Genomic DNA, 11,769 nt, shown 5'->3' with positions numbered 1-11,769 from the left:
GCCGCTGCCCCGACGCCGCCTCGACGCCGCCCCGCCGCCCCGACGCCGCCCCGACGCCGCCTCGACCCTGCCCCGACGCCGCTGCCCCGGGTCGGTCAGCCAGCCTCGTCTCCACCGTCACCAGCGACAGCTTAGCCCGACTACAGACGTGGTACGCTCTTCCTCCTCTTCTGTTCTTCCCCTTTTCTCTGGGCACATGGTCATTGAGTAAAATCTGAGTAGATTAGGCCATAAATTGGATTACGAGCACAGTTTAGTCAAGAAAATGCTTCGGGGCCAATGTTCATTCAATTCTTCAGATAAACAGGGCATGTATTCAGTTTTTTCTCATAAGGGGAGCAGATTTTCATCACTTGCACTTACACAGAGTTAATGTAAACGTTTTGCACAATAACGTAGCATGTATCTTCAGTTTTTGCACTTAAAAAAGCCAATCTTCAGTTTGTCCACTTCAAAATATTATAAAATCTAAAAGAACAACATGTTAGTACAGAACTTATACAAGGATCGTCACACAACCCTTATGCGCATCATGGTGCTAAGTCTAGATTATCATGATTGTGCATCTGCAAAAATTTATAACTGTGAGTGCAATCTGTACCTAACAAGCAAGATAGATAAGATTTCAAATGCGCAAATAAGAAATTGCAACACAACTGCAGATTTCAAGAAGTGCAATTTCATCAAATTTAGTATTAGATAGTAGATACTGACAGTCTGACAGTTATATACCAATTTTCTTCTAAAAAATACCTCATGGTTTTGATGATCGTACTAACAAAGAAAAAGCAGGCATTATTAGATATGAAATCTGGAAATCTTTTCAGTTCTATTTTTGTAATGACAGGAAATATTGTGGTCACTTTTCTCATCCCTTTTAACATGATGTAGTGTAACAGAACATATCTGCAGATTCCACCAATTCCAATGGTTCTTTCCTTCCACTGTCCAAATTTCAGTGAAACGTCTCCACCTTCGACACAACAGTGATTCTCAAAATTGACTACGCAGACCCCAAACATGATGCTCCTACTATTTTCATAGAGACAAGGACATTAGCAACAAAGTAGTGGCTTTTCTCCGGGTGTTGGAGAAAGCATAGATGATCCTTCCATTTACAGTAGCAAGGACAATTGTACAACAAGACGATACCACTAGGGCAGGTTCCTTGAATCCTCAACATGACAGAAACAACCTTCTACTTTGAAGCCTCCTCTTTTGATCAGATTCAAATCATCACCCTTTCCAGCAGCAGCAGTAGTAACTAGCACTAGAATCACATTGTTCCGCACTTCTTCTTGTTGTGTTTGCTGCTGGGTAGAAGAAGCTTTGGTGGGCTGCTGCTTGTCTTGGTTCTCATCGAAACAACCCAGCTGCGCGAAATCCTCGATCGACTTGACATGAACCTGCAAAGGAAAGACAATATTAATAAATCACAACTCTACTAGATTGTTAAGTTGGGTGGGATGTAAAAGCAAATCTTCTGCTAAGTGCAATATACTTAGTGCTGCTATATGAGTGTATAAATATTTGTTGCTATATAAATGTGAACAAAATTCGTGCTTGTATATGATATTCTGCCATGAAGAAAGAATAGATAGTGTGGGTCTGACCTTGTTTAATTTCTGCAATTCTTGTATATGATATTCTTTGGTGTGTATTGCATTCTCATCGTGGTTTTGATCACAGAACAAGAAGGGAAAGGGCGACTGAAGTACCTACTGCAGCAGACAGAAGTATTTGCCCACTTTGCAGAAGGAAGCCAGGCTAAAGAGAAGAAGCCACGTGGAAGGTGATTCTTGGTTATGTTTTTTTTAAAAGCAATCCTTGGTTATGTTAGTGCCACTATATAGTACTTTACTATGAACACCCATCTTGGATGACCAATAGAAATTGCAGCCACATGTGCACCGATCTAATTTGAAACATCAATGAAAATTGAAAAAAAATTACTCTCATAGCACTACTTCTATTTGCATTTCCCAAACATATGGTTCTGTCCATCCTCATTTCCTGTCTTCCCTAATAACCATCATTAAGTTATAGGTTTGCTGTGTGCCTGTGCTATTCCCTGTCAGTAATTGATTTCAGAAACTGGCAAGCTTTGACAATGTAAGAGTTACTTACTTGCTAATTAGCCAAGCAGGCATGTATTACTTACTTGCTAAGAACTTTGATACTATTTGGATCAAAGTTAAATGAGCACATAGATGACAAAAAAAAGTTCAGATTGTAAAATGTTCATTTTGCTGCTAGTGCCCATTTTGAGTAATTGCTTAGAGGGATGATCATGTGTGAGCTGGTGGAGTGATTTGTTTTCTACATAAAGCTCTTTAGTCAGGCTGGTTTTCGTGAAATACACATGAAGCTTCACCAGCTCCTGTGGGTGTGGGATCCATGTGACATGTGACATTGCATCCATGTCCACCTGGGATAATGATTTTGCAGGTACCCCGAGAGGCCCTTGAGTTTTCCGGAATGTCGATTAACTTCCGTTCCGGCAAATTCGGGTACTCCATATGTCCTATTTTCTGTAAAGCTCATGCTGAAATTTTCCGTGAATTTTAGCATGACTTTGCTAAAAATAGGACATATGGGGTACTTGTGACTAATGCATGGGCCGGGGTATCTTAGTAGTTAATTAAGTAGGATCAAGTGCCCCGGCGTACTTGTGACTAATGCATGGCTTTTAGGGTGCCTCGGTGTCGATAAAAACCGAAATGATGAAAGGTTAGGCTTTTAGGGTGCCTTGGCGTCGAAAAACCCTCAATGATAAAAGCTTAGATTTTAGGATGCCTCGGTGTCGACAAACCCTAAATGATGAGACCATGATCTTGTTCCTTGACAATAACCAACTTTTTGACCAAACTTTGTTTCTATTTAGAGAGAAACATGGCCCACAACGATGAGGCCGGGGGTTCGGGCGGCAAGGCATTCTGGGAGCTGTCCCAGGAGATGGAGGAACAACCTCACTTGTATGAGGCCGCCGCCTTCCCCACCAATCCTGAGACCACGGATGGTGCCGCCGAGGATGACCACACTGATGCCACCACTGATGGTGCCGCCGAGGATGCCACCACTGATGATGGCGGCGCACGCATAGATGGCAGCCAACCGAAGAGGCAACGGAAGGACCGGCGCCCGATCGTGCTCCGCACCCTCAAGGAGGAAGTTACTGAAGTGGACTCCAACGGGAATCCAACGGCGCCCGAACGAATAGTCAAGGGGTACTCGCTTCAGCTCGGGTGCATTGTACGCTCATCCTCCTAAGCCCCAAATATTCCATGGCCACGTATTTCGACCCGGACCGTCAGTCGAACGTAGACTACACAAATGTCAAGAAGGTTCTTGATGATGTTCTCCCCGGCTACGCCCAATCTGGAGGCACCTTCACCAGGCCTATTCGTAAGTACGGCAAGCACGAGTTCTCCCACAATACGACGTTCTGCTGCGTCAAGCAGCCGCCTGGCGGTCAGAAGGGTGCCTACTACGCCATCCATCACATGCGGGCGATCGTACGGGACCATCATCAACTTCTGCTACCGAGTAAACTCAAAGATTGGGCCGCGAGCGTGTCGGCAATCCAGGACGCGGACCTCCGACAAGAATTCTTTCGCATCCAGTCGGAGTTTGCGGAAATCATCCATCAAGATGTCCTTCGTACCTCGGGGCAGTTCTACCTCAGAAATCAACTGTCCAACAGTGACATCGACACAATGCTACAAATGCAGGATGACAACGCCCATTCTTTTATGACTCCCACGATAGACGGCGGCTTCATCCACGCTCCGGTCCCTTGAGTCGAGTTGTCTAGTTCTGAAACATCGATTGGCTCATGTTGTAATTAAACTTTAATGAACTTGTAGTATGTCTCTTTGGTTTCGAGAGTCGTTCAACTTAGATGTAATCGATGCTATTAATGTCTTGCTTTTCTCTTTCGATCGTTCTGTTGCATACTTATATATTGCTTATGTATTGTCTGTGAATTGGTACTAACGTTTCGTTTGGCTAGTGCATAGCGATGCCGACGTATGTCGTGTACAAGGGTAAGGTTCCCGGAGTCTACGATGACTAGGAGGAGTGTCGGAGACAGGTTCACCGATTCAGCGGTAACAGTTACAAAGGGTACACCACTAGGGCCAAGGCCGAATCTAGATACTCCCGCTATCTAGCGGGAGAGGGGAGGGAGCGTTGGAGGAACCGGATGAAGACGAGTTTCATCGTGATGATGCTCATCGTGATGACCGCAGCTCTCTTCTATGTGATGGTAGTTTAGATGATCGATATCGACTTGTAATGTGAAGACAGACTCACTACTCGCGGTCTCGAGACTTGTAATATAATGTTCTATCTTTGTTCGGTCTTTTCAATTCGGAGACTAATATGATGAATTGTATTCGGAGACTAATATGATGAATTATATTCAAAGACTAATCTTCTATTGTATTTGATGAATCTGTTGTTGATGTGTGCTGTCTATATTTTGTCAAACTATACATTTTGTAACCTGTGCAAAAAACAGAAAATAAAAAAATAAAAAAAAACCTAATGTTCATACTAATGGCGCAGCACATGACAGTGCGCCATTAGTATGACAGTGCATACTAATGGCGCATCACCGGGCAGTGCGCCATTAGTATGCCGCGGTTACTAATGGAGCATCAAGAGGTGGTGCGCCATTAGTATGCCAAAGCACCTGGGTATACATGGCCCCTGGGAGGCATACTAATGGCGCACCCTGGCCTATACTAATGGCGCACCCGAGGTGCGCCATTAGTATACCAGATACTAATGGCGCACCAGGTGGTGCGCCATTAGTAAAAATTACTAATGGCGTGCTATTAATGGCGCACCACAGATGCGCCACTAATAGCCATACTAGGTGCGCCATTAGTAGGGGTTTTTCTAGTAGTGAACAGAAGACATTGTTTTGGAGTTTATACTCTATGCTATAAATGCTATAATCTTGGAATATGCGATCCAGTTGAAAACTCATATGCACGTGTGGAATGAACATTAAAATATAATTCCTAGTCTCGCCTCTAAACTAGCTCAAGTACTATTGGCGGTCATGTTTTTCGGATCACAGGATATCACTAAATGTAACAATAGTGCTAAGAAAACTTTGAGAATATGACATTAGAAGAACAATCATATTGAATTGACCCAAGAATTGCTTATTATAATTTGAGATACATTCGTCAAAATTAAATTCTTATAACATGGAGCGTTAACGTGTGTATTTGTTCCTTAGACTATGAAATTATTGTAGTCACTTCCTACCATACAATGAACTTTGGGGATGCTCAAACGTCATCTGTAACAAAGTGATCATAACGATAACTTACAGGTTCATCCGGAAGTTTTACAATGGACTATATAGCACAAGAGTGGGACTTTCTCCTCCGACAATGGAGAGATATTCTTAGGGCCTTCGCGGTGTGATGACATCCATCATCGTCTGGCCAGACACAAGTGACTATGTCATGGGGATGCCGAAACATGTCAATGAGAAAGAGAACAAAACCAGTAACAATGAGGCTGGTATAGTGAGCATGTGTATGACGCAAGAGGATACCCATATATCTCACATGGGGTTTTGTTAAGTATCGCGAAGTGAAGGGAATAGCTCATGATAACCAAATGTTCACACGAATGTCATTTTTGTACTCATAGGCATCGATATGGACGTCCACGGTTTCGCTATCGGTCATTGAACGAAAGGCCTTTTGTTCATGCATATCTTTTACTGAACCTACAAGGTCACAGTCTTAAGGTATTCATGATCAGAATCAGAAGCATTTCGGAGTCACCAGAAGGGTTTCGGAGTTTATCAGGCAATACCAGGTATTACCAATAAATAATATCTAGGTGGAAAATGTTTTCAACGATGTTAAATGAATAATAAAAGGCTCTGATAATAGTTAGGAGGCTTTTATATTTAATTTGATATCAACGGGCCATAAAAGGCCAAGTGGTGGAAAGCATAATTGGCCACAAGGGACAATAGGAGGTGGCGCCCCCCTTAGCCTCCTTGGGAGGCCGAATTGATGTGGGGAAGGATTCCTGCCCCTAGGGCCGGCACAAGGAGGGGAAGAGCCTCTCTCTCCCTACTACCTATATATACTAAAGCTTTTGGCACTTTTGGATATGTAGGTTTTGGCATTTTTGGATATGCAGGTTTTTGGAGTTGTTGTTCCAATTAGAGCTAGATCTAGACCCTCTAATCCTCATAATTAGAAGCTCATTGTGGTTCTAATCTCCTCCCTATAATTCTCTGGGAACGATTAACTCTGGATGGCAAAGGCTGCCAGATCGCGAAGACGGTATCCTTGCAAACTATGGAAGGTCATGCTTTTGGTCCTCCGTTCAAGGGTATGTTCGTGGGAGGTCTGAGGGATCGTTCATCGGTTCAAGGGACCTCAATTATGATCTACACCGACTCTTCTTCCATTGCAATTTGGTGATGGTAACGATCCGCTCCAAACCACATCTTCATAGTGTTCCTGGTTATTCGATGAGTAGATGCAGGATTCGATCTAGATCACATGTGGAAGTGAGGGTTCGATGTTGTTGCTATGCTTCCCTTGAGTATTGCTTTGGATCAGCTTATTGAAGGCATGATGTAGCTTCACAAAGTTCTGGCAATCGATCGGCTCTAGCTGTCGATGATCTCCTATCAGTTCGTTCGACTTCATCATAGTTAAGAATAGTGAATTATTGCAAACACGAGAGGGTGGTGAAGATGTTCGATCTTCTAGGGTGTAACACGGACTGACGAAGTTTAGTGTGAGGGTAGAGATTTTTAATTAAGTTTCTTCCCTCACACACCCTGAAAGTTAATCTAGCAACAAGAATTATCGCCTTAATGGTGGACGTAGGTAGATAGTGTTATCCGGAAACTGCACATAATTAAAACTTCCCAAACTGATTAAAGGGCATATAACCTGGTTTTGTTGGTGATGTGGTATAGCCTTCATCATGAGATGATTATACAGTATAACATTAAGTGACATGTGCGTTACAGTACGACATGATGACTAGAGCCAAGGGATTGTCACTTTGATGACATGTGTTTCAAAAATAATTATTTTATTTTCTCGACAGGAGTGATGGACGTGCTACGGAGGACCCAGAGCAAGGTGGCTCAAAAGGCGCATGAGATCATGGTGGTGGCTACAACATCTCCTCGAAGTACTTTCATGAAGACCATGGAGAATCATGACGACATCCCCGGCACCAAGGGCTATACCATATCATGCTATTATGAATTTGATGAGATGTTTATCCCTTTGTTGTTTGCACCCTTTGATTGCGCAATATTCAATCATTAGGGTGATCTCTCACATGAAAATATCATGTAGTTAGTGCTCTTCCTAGTGTAGCAACCGTCTAAAACACATAGTTTTTTTGGTGTGTATCATGCCACCATGAGTACAAATGAAGGGTCAAGTGTAAGGTGGTGAAGGTAGGACCTCACAATAGAAACATTCAACTATCTTGAAGCTCTGGCAGAAACATTCTGAGCTCGGAGCACAAAGCATCGAAAGGTGAACAAGAGTCATATGGACATATGATCGACAAGTTTGCCTACCGGTGGAATATCACGCCATCGGTGATGCTACAATCAATGGCAGTGAAAAAGATCAGGATCTTGAATAATTCACTTTCAATCATGAGAGATATTGATTTGAGTCGGACCGCACTTTATATTAAAATTGGTTTAAACATTAGTGCAAATTAATTGTGAACAATGTCTAAGTGAATATTGTGTTTATTATTGTAGGTGAATGGCTAGCAATTTATGTTCAAGTTAGCCCCTATGTTAGAGAAAGAAAAGTTGGATGTCAATGGTGGAAGCTATCCGGATTGGATCTGGAACCTGAGATTTGTTCTTAGGAGTGCTAAGAAAGAGTATGTGCTGGATCTGCCCCTAGGTGATCCTCCTGTAGCAGATGCACTGCAGGAAGTTGCAGCTGCTTTTAGTACTCGTAGTGTTGACTACTATGAGTCGGTCTAGTGCGTCATGTTGACTTTCATGGATCCTGATGTACAACTCACTACACATGAATATTTATCACATGTAGAAAAATACTAGAAAAAATCACAGTCTAGAAATGTGAGACATAACTGAGGCATCGGCGTGAGGCGAGCGGGAAGCGGGCGCGCAGAGGGCACTCTCATGTGGTGATGCTCCCAGGAGGTGGGTTCTCCAGCATCCTTTATATGAGTATTAGTTGGTACTCGGTCACTCCATCCTCCTATCATTAATTTATCATTACACATTACTAAACCTCAAGTGGGAGCTAATGTATGTTTATACTCGTACTATCACAAGTCACACCGTCATTTCAAAACAACTAAAACAATCAAATTTGAAATCAAACTCCAAGCGGACAAACAAATTAATACAAAATGGTGTAAAATAATGCAATATATCATTAAGAAATAATTTGTTGCAACAAGCACCATGAAATGGTAGAGGATAATAGAGATTTAGGGAAATACAAGGCACTATGCGAAGGGAAAAAGATTGCGATGAAGATGAGGTCGCCTATGTCAATGACGTTTATGCTGGTTACCTTGTGATGTTTTGGAGCTACACCTAGCCACTCGACAAGGCATCACATCCTATTTTCCTCACCTTCTTTATTATCCTGATCCCAATCTGACACGTGTTAATTAGGCGTGCACACACACACCCATGCCTCCTGCTCTAAGGGTACCCTCCAAATAGTTTTTCACTGATTTATATTGCCATTAATTTAGACACAAACAATTACTCTTTCCTATATTTACTTTTTATATGTTAACTATCCAATTTTTAGAAAAAATGACATATTAATATATAATAGTGGCCTTGTTCAATGTTGCAAAACATAAAGCTTTGTGTAAAATTTTGTGCTAACTATCTTGAAATGTTAGAAAATCATATGCATATGTGCATGTCTTTAATAGTTAGAAGTTAGATGCCCACATTATTATACTCCATAAATTTGGTGGTTCATCTCTTGTTTCATAATGGCTTTCATGCAGATTGATGCACATCTTATAGATGGAATATCAGAATTGCAGCATGTAGGTAGAACTTAAATGTCTACACAAATATAGTCCATAAATGTTTTGGTTCATATCTTCATTTAGAAGAGCTTTCATGCAGACAGAGACATATCTTTTAGACATTATATCATACTAGCATCATGCATATATGGAGTATATTTATGTAGACATTTAACTTCTACCTACATGCTGCAGTTCTGATATTCCATCTATAAGATTTGCATCAATCTGCATGAAAACCATTATGAAAGAAGAGATGAACCACAAACTTATGGAGTATAATAATGTGGGCATTTAACTTCTAACTATATTAAAGACGTGCACATATGCATATGGATTTTCTAACATTCCAAGATAGTTAGCACAAAATTTTACACAAAGTTTTATGTTTTGCTCCATTGAACAAGGCCACTATTAGATATTAATATGTCCTTTTTTTCTAAAAATTGGATAGTTAACATATAAGAAGTAAATATAGGAGAGAGTAATTGTTTGTGTCTAAATTAATGGCAATATAAATTAGTGAAAGACTATTTGGAGGCTGCCCTTAGAGCAGGAGGCATGTGTGTGTGTGTGTGTGTGTGTGTGTCTAATTAACACATGTCATATCGGGATCAGGATAATAAAGAAGGTGAGGAAAATAGGATGTGATGCCTCGTCGAGTGGCTAGGTGTAGCTCCAAAACATCACAAGGTAACCAGCATAAACGCCTTTGACATAGGCGACCTTCATCGCAATCTTTCTTCCTTCGTATAGTGCCTTGTTTTTTCCTTAATCTTTATAATCCTCTACCATTTCATGGTGCTTGTTGCAAAAAATTATTTCTCTATGATCCATTGCATTAGTTTACACCATTCTGTAGTAATTTCTTTGTCCGCTTGGTTTCTGAGATCAAATATGATTGTTTTAATTGTTTTGTAATGGCGGTGTGACTTGTGATAGTATGAGTATAAACGTACATTAGCTCCCACTTGAGGTTTAGTAATATGTAATGATAAATTAATGATAGGAGGCTGAAGTGATCGAATACCAATAATACTTACATAAAGGATCGTGGAGAACCCACCTCCTTGGGGCATCGGCATATGAGAGTGCCCTCAGCGCCGCCTGTTTCCCGCTCGCCTCACGCCGATGCCTCAGCCGCTATATCTCACATTTCTAGAATGTGATGTTTTCCTAGTATTTTGCTAAATGTGATAAATATTCATGTGTAGTGAGTTGTCATCTTTGAACCTTATTTTGGAAAAAAAGTGAAGAATATAGGGAAGAGGCTCAACTTCTGCTGGTGCCCAACGTCACTTCATCATACAGCACAACCTTATTACTTATTACATCACACATCCTGCGGGAGTTGCGTCACGTTTTTTTCAGCACTGTTTTTCGCACACACACAAAATTATAATGTGCATAGTACCTAATATGTAACACCACCCTTGGGGAAACCCCTCCTTGTGGCATGCCTCAACACATTGACGCGGCTTGCATAAAGGGGTGGTATAGCTCACGTTGTATACTCTACATATCTTGGTATGTGAGCCTACAAAACAACAAAAATATGGTATTTAAAAAATTAGATCCAACGAAGTTCTATCGAGAAAAACATAAAAATATGGGCATGGAGTATGAATTTCACTTATTTCTTTCAAACATAAAAAAATGCATTAAGGAAGTGCCTTTTTCTTCATATAATTTTTTGAGGAAACGCTTACCAGGAACTAAAAGAAGTGGAAAGTGTAGTAGAAGGAGTATCAGAGTTGGCAACTTGGCACGTCCCATGTCTTCAGGAATAAACAGTCACAAATGCAAGTTAGCAAAATAAGATAGAGGTACAACAAAATAGGCTACGCCATAATATATAGCATGGAAAGATGAGATCTAAAAATGTTATTGATAGGGTAGTGTAATCCTATCAAAAATATATGCATGATGCTAGTATGATATAATATCTGAAAGATATGTCTATGTCTGCATGAATGCTATTCTAAATGAAGATATGAACAAAACATTTATGGACTATATTTATGTAGACATTTAAGTTCTACTTACGTGCTGCAATTATGATACTCCATCTGTAAGATGTTGCGTGGAAGCCATTATGAAAGAAGATATGAACCACCGAATTTATGGAGTATAATAATGTGGCCCCCCATCAAGCCGAAGCTCAGGATAGCACTATCCAGAACACTCTTTATATGTGTGTAATCTTTCTTCTGTATGTTCTTGGACATGTCGTAATATATGGCGTGTGAGACTTGCGGGAAAAGAATGATGAGGATAGCGCGTCCCTCGTTGCGCAAAATAAGTACACTTCAAATTACTCTCCATACGGAAGGATGTATGTGTTATATTGGCAATGTGTGAATGACTTACATGGGATGATAAGGCAAGAGAGTCGTTTCCTTGTCCTTATTGGCAACCATAAAGTCTCGCACATGCACTCCGGGATCAGAGGTGCGTGCCACCCGCCGCGAGAGGCAGCGGGCAAGGGAGAGGGATGAGGCATATAGCTCCACCTCCTCCGACGACACCCAAGATCCACACCAGCCACAGACGCCTACAGTTGCGCCAGTGACCAGAAGGGCAAAGGCCTGGCGCGGAAGTGGTGATACCACTCCTCTTCCTATGTTTATATCGTTTGTAGTAGTTGTTGTTTAACGACTTGTCCGGCAACGAACTGAGATTATCTTTTGGATGATGTTAAGCTCGTTG

The 11,769-nt window shown here is 41.4% G+C and overlaps 1 long non-coding RNA gene across 1 annotated transcript; it reads right to left on the bottom strand.

The window, feature by feature from the left end:
• Positions 1-10,340: 10,340 nt before the first annotated feature.
• On the bottom strand, positions 10,341-10,878 carry LOC119369004. The gene is made up of 2 exons (XR_005176804.1): positions 10,770-10,878; positions 10,341-10,597 (listed from the first exon to the last, which is right to left on the bottom strand). It is a non-coding gene; the product is annotated as an uncharacterized LOC119369004 (long non-coding RNA).
• Between the last annotated feature and the right edge of the window lie 891 nt (positions 10,879-11,769).

The sequence above is a fragment of the Triticum dicoccoides genome, chromosome 2B, assembly GCF_002162155.2.
Source record: "Triticum dicoccoides isolate Atlit2015 ecotype Zavitan chromosome 2B, WEW_v2.0, whole genome shotgun sequence".
NCBI classification, from domain to species: Eukaryota; Viridiplantae; Streptophyta; class Magnoliopsida; order Poales; family Poaceae; genus Triticum; species Triticum dicoccoides.
This window is presented reverse-complemented; position numbering and strand designations above follow the sequence as displayed.